The sequence below is a fragment of the Ptychodera flava genome, unplaced genomic scaffold (assembly GCF_041260155.1).
Source record: "Ptychodera flava strain L36383 unplaced genomic scaffold, AS_Pfla_20210202 Scaffold_163__1_contigs__length_53586_pilon, whole genome shotgun sequence".
In the NCBI taxonomy this organism is placed as follows: domain Eukaryota; kingdom Metazoa; phylum Hemichordata; class Enteropneusta; family Ptychoderidae; genus Ptychodera; species Ptychodera flava.
The window spans coordinates 21263-27341 of record NW_027248345.1 but is presented as its reverse complement, the minus strand read 5'-3'; positions in this window follow the sequence as shown (position 1 = coordinate 27341).

The window sequence follows — 6079 nt, the reverse complement described above, 5'->3', positions numbered from 1 at the left end:
CATTGTCTCCTTTGAGGGAGATGAAACATTCCGCTTGTTTGCTAAGCAAACAATGACGCATCTGCCCGGGTAATCCCATAAATAGATTATGCCGGTTTGGATACGGTTCGATGTTCTTTGGGAATATTCGAATAGAAAGTATGCATGCGCTAATACAAGTATAGCGTCTTCCGCGAACAGACATGTGATGACTGAAGTAGGCGATTTGATCGACAATTTTTCTTAACTTTAAACTTTTAAGTATTCTGAATTTGAAGGAAATGACACGAAATACTGGAAACAAATTAGCATGAGTGGCCAGTTCGACTACAGACACAGCTAGTTTGACCTTTTAGAAATCCATGGTTCGACGGCACGGACAAAATTTATGTACTGATAACAATACCCCATCGTCAATACGACATGGATGTAGTAGTATCTACAAAGTTGCAATGTTTAATAAACGATAAATAAGATAGGGACCATAGCGACTTACTATCAGCATGGATGTAACACAGACTTCCGATGCTACATTATGCTAATCACTGAACCCGGTCGGTACACAGTAAAGTGACTGAAATTCTAACTTCAATTACAGAAACGCAAGGCGTTGCAACGTCAACCTGATATGTCTGACCATGGAGGTAGTAGAGAAGGAGTCACAACTAGGCGGAGATCAAAGGGACCATGTGTTTTGCCGCTGTTTGCCTTACTAACTACTCCATTAGCACCAACGGGACTTGCGAACGCGTTTTCTCGGATTTAGGAAACAAGATTAAGTTCGTTCGGGGTCGTTCGGGTGTTTCGGCCGTCCCTCGGCAGTTGACAGATCTTCAAACATGGCGTCACGTGTCCAAGCGTCGCGTCGGGAAGTTCGAGTCGTTCCACTGATTTGATGTACACAATGTTAAAGAGGTCGAGGAACAGATAATTGAGGAAGGGAGCTTTTGTATCTGCAAAGGCGCGAAGACTGAGTTGATGATAGCTTGCGATTACAAAAAAATGCATACATCGTAGAGCAGCATTGTTAACACGCCAACTTTTTCCAAATCCAGTTCTTGGTTCTTGCCGTGTTTATCATGTTGTACTGGCATTAATGATAAGGTTAAATATTAAAGAAAGCATAGCTTTTAACTGCTACGTCCATGACTTTAATGAATGGTCGCGATATAAAAACAACACGTACGATGCATTGAAACAAAGCGTCGCAGCGTCACCTATGGCGTCGCTGGCGTCGCGTCGCGTCATTAAACACCCGGGAAACGCTACAAGTTTAACCCACGCTCACGGCAGTGCTGCAGTCCGCTGCACCATACTCAGTACATGATTGAAAAGTTCGTGATCAGAACTTCCATTCTAACATGGAAAGGTTCCTGCGATCGAATGTAAAGTATATAAAAAACGACGTTAAAATTACCCAGATTTTGAGAATGAAAAACTTAAATTCCTTGTAACTTCACTTTTCGTGGACGGAACGTGTCGTTTCTTACGCTATCATGACGCACTTGACCCAAGCTACGCAAATACAGTCTTTGCGCAGGCGTTATGACACTGTGGAGAAACTGAGTCGCATTAGCAAACCCAGGTTAATTTCACTCGGTTCGGTTGCGAAGGTACCGTCGGCCAACGCACATGGCGGGAAAGGGGTGTTAAACAATGGACATAAAGGATTAAACCAATGGTGAACAATAGTAATAAACGTAATTATCTCAGTTGTGACTCCTTCTCTACTACCTCCATGGACTGACTATCTACAACCCGAGGTTACGTTCTTTCAAAACAATGTCGACATTTTTTGCGAAATTTGCGGAAACCCCCGGAAAGAGTTTTAAGTAGTGTGACTTGTAAATAAGCTGTAGAGACGAACAAATGTTTCCGTACTCGATTTCTATGCGTCCGGCTGATCTGAATCTGGTCTTCCGACGAGTTACATACCTCTTATGTTCAAAAGCATCAACTGCGCATGTGCTATCACAGTATTTTTAGTCTACGCATTCGATTCAAATCCACGACAAAAATATGTCGAACCTGGGACGAATATACACACAGGGATTGGAAGCTCTATTGTTTACGCTGGTCACGTAGCAACATCGTTCTCGGCGCGAGCGCGCGAGAATTTGCTCGAGAACGGTGCGTAGAGTCAACCTGGCACACATTCTGTAGCAGACGATTTCGGTCGGCACATTTTGGAATGAAATGGTAAATATCTCGTACTTTTGTTGGAAAATTTCAGTCTGAATGCAAGGTGTTACACTTAGTCTTCAGAAAAATGAGTTGATAATACTGAAAACGACGTAGACAGATAGAAAATTTCCGGATGAATTTTAGGCAATTCGAAAACATGCTGTGGAATAGAGTGACGTAGTACGTCACCCCCATTGTTTACCATCTTGTCTGAACAGTCACTTCACTGTAGTGTTCGCTTTGCATTCTAAATAGTTGCCTATAGGTATTCATACTGTGTTTGTGCATTTAAAGGAATTTACTGCACAGTGTACTAGAAAATTTAAGAGGAGTAAGTTTGTCGTTTATTCCATACAGTGTTGCATTGTTGCTGTTTGTCTTTTTTATAACTTTTTTTAACTAATGTGTTTCACTGCTTTGAGAAAGAGCCCTTGTGGCCCAAAACAACCTGTACGTTCTCATCTGCGCATTGGAAGTTGGAATATTCAGGGTGGTTTATCAAATAAGTGTAATGATAGTGATTTTGAATCTATCATTAATAAGTTCGATATTTTTGTATGCAGGAAACTTGGCTTTCTAAGTCTAATGTTTTACATTTAAATGGTTATAGTTATTTCAGATCAGATCGTATTATAAAAAATAGACGTAGTAAGCGTGCTGCTGGGGGAACTGTTGTTTTCTTTAAGTCTTGCCTCAAGAGGGCATTCATAAACTTGGATCTAATATTTCTGATTTTCTTTGGTTTAAAGTAGACAAAAATGTTTTTTCTTTAGAAAAAGACATATTTATTTGTTGTGTTTACATACCTCCACAAGGATCTGTTATGCATTTATCGAATGATTACTTTGAGACTCTTCAGTCAGAGATGTTAAACTATTCTCACTTAGGGGAAATAATCCTTTTTGGTGACTTTAATGCCAGAACTGGTAAGCTTCTAGATTTTATTAAACATGATGATGTAGACTTTTGTCCCACACCTATGGGTTATGTACCTGACATTATTCAGGAAAGGATTTCAATGGATAATGGGAAATCTTGTAGTAACTATTTTGGTAGACAACTTTCTGAATTGTGTTTTAAGAACAATTTATTAATTTTGAATGGTAGAACTGTTGGAGATTTAAATGGTAAACCCACTTGCTATAAAAATAATGGATACAGTACAGTAGATTATTGTATTGCTGCTAAGAACCTTCTTGATGATATTCAATATTTTAGAGTATATGATTACACACGTTTTTCTGATCATTGTCCAGTTGGTATTTCTATTGTTTTAGGTACTTGTTCCTCTTCCGCAGTTGATAGCACTGTTTGTAATCCATGTCCAAGCAGATATATTTGGAATGATGATGCAAAACAACAATTTTTAGAATCTTTGCAGAGCTCATCCATTCAAGCTGAGCTCAGTAATTTCAGTACTGTCTGTAATAGTTCTACTTCATGCGATGAGTCTGTTGCTACCTTTGAAGCTATTATCCACAAAGTTGCTGATTGTTCTTTGAAAAATTTACACCAAGACCTAGTTCCAAAAAATCGAAATCAAAAGCAAAGAAAAAGGAAACCTTGGTTTGATAATTCTTGTTATGCAGTACGCACAGAGTTAAATGAGGCTTGTAAACTTTTAAGTCGTTTCCCTTGTGATCCTTTCATTAGAGGTAGATGCTTTACTTTAAAAAACATTATAAAAAGCTTATCAAGCAAAAGAAGTATATTTACAAAAAGAACTTGCTTGAACAGTTAGAGAATTCTCATTCTGAAAGTACGCAGAATCATTGGAAGTTATGGAAAGAAATCATAGGCGATAGTGTTACTGACAGAAGTGACGTTTCAATTTCTCAAGGGAATGGTTTAATCATTTTAGAAATTTAGCTGATGGTGGTCATGATGTTTCTGATAACTTTTCTGTACAAGTACTTTCTGATCTGCATTGCATGGTAAAGAGTAATTATGATAATGAGTGTCCTATTCTCAATTGTCCTTTTTCTGAAGCAGAATTACTTAAAGCCCTCTGTAAGTTGAAATCAAAAAAGTCCCCAGGTGCAGATGGTATCTTGAATGAAATGTTGAAGTTTGGTGGACAAAGTTTGCGTACTCCAATTTGCTCTTTATTTAACACCATTCTTAGATCCGGTAAGTTTCCCAGTTCTTGGAAATCAGCTTTTTTAGTTCCTGTTTACAAGTCAGGTGACAGAAGTGATCCATCCAATTATCGAGGAATCTCAATTAATAGCTGTCTGGCAAAATTGTTCACTTCCGTTCTCAATTGTCGGCTTGTTAAGTACTTGAATGATAAGGGAATTTACACTCCATTTCAGTCTGGTTTCAGAGTCATGAGATCTACTTAATATTTTTTTTTGAGATCTGCTGTTGATAAGTATATTTATTCTTCGTATATGAACAAAGCTGATTGCAACTTAAGAAACAAGTATCTTTTTTGTTGTTTTATTGATCTTCATAAAGCATTTGATAAAGTTTGGAGATCAGGTTTGCTTTGGAAACTTAGGAATTATGGTATCAATGGTAATTTCTTTTCTGTGATTAAGTCTATGTATGAAAATGTTAACTATTGTGTTAAATCTAACAATAGCCTCACTGACATGTTTGAATCTAAAGTAGGAGTTAAACAGGGGTGTAATCTGAGCCCTACGTTATTTAACATTTACATAAATGACCTTCCAGGTACTTTTGGCTCCAGTGAGGACAGACCCATTACATTAGATTCATTGCACATCAACTGTCTTTCATATGCTGATGATCTGCTGTTGATTTCAGAAACTCAAGAAGGTTTGCAAAGTTGTCTTGATAAATTACACTCTTATTGTTTGAAGTGGAAGCTTTCTATTAGTACAAAGAAGTCAAAAGTCATGGTTTTTAACAAAAGTAATCACTTACTGAAAGGTACATTACTTACCTATAATGGACTTGCCCTTGATGTTGTGAAAGAGTATTGTTATCTCGGTTTTGTTATAACTCCCAATGGCAAATTAAAGCAAATTTTCACAATCTTAAGATGAAAGCTACTAAAGCTCTTTTTAGTCTTCGTAAAGGTATTTCTTATAATGGGAATTTTTCTGTGAAAGTTGCTTTAGATCTTTTTGATCATTTGATTGTTCCCATTCTTACCTATGGTTGTGAAATTTGGGGGAATGAAATTAATGATAAGAGTAATTTCTTGAATGATGTTAGCTTTTCTTTCTACAGATATTTACTGGGAGTTTCAAAACATGCTCCCCAGGCAGGTATTATAGGTGAACTTGGTAGATATCCTATCAAAATTGCCATAGTCAAACGCATGTTAAAATATTGGCATAAGTTAGTTTTCAGTGATGACATTCTGTTACGTTCAGCGTATCTTTCTGCAAGATATCATCAAAGTGGTTGAGTTCATTCAAAACATACTAGATACTTATAGCGAGGGTAATATTTGGCAGCTGTGTGTAACATTAATGCCACTATTAAAATTGTACAGAATAACTTACGCAAGCATTATCAAGTTTCTTGGTACAGTGATTTACACAATGATAATAAGTCTCTTGGGAAGGGAAATAATAAGCTCAGAACGTACAGAGAATTTAAAACTAAGTTTGGTTTAGAGAATTACTTACTGGATATTAAGAACTTACGCTGTAGAAAATTGGTCACAAAACTTCGTATTTCTGATCACTGTTTACAAATCGAGTTGGGCAGAAGGTCAAAACCAAGAATTCCACCTGAATCCAGATTTTGTAAGTTTTGTAAGTCTTCCGTCGAGGATGAATTTCACTATTTAATGAAGTGTCAAAAATATAATAGTGATAGAGAAGTTCTCTTTTCTGCAATGAAGTTGTATTATCCTATATTTGATAGTTTAAATGAAAGAGATAAGTTTTTGTACATTTTAACTTCAGATGATACGCTGTCTCTCATGAAATATATT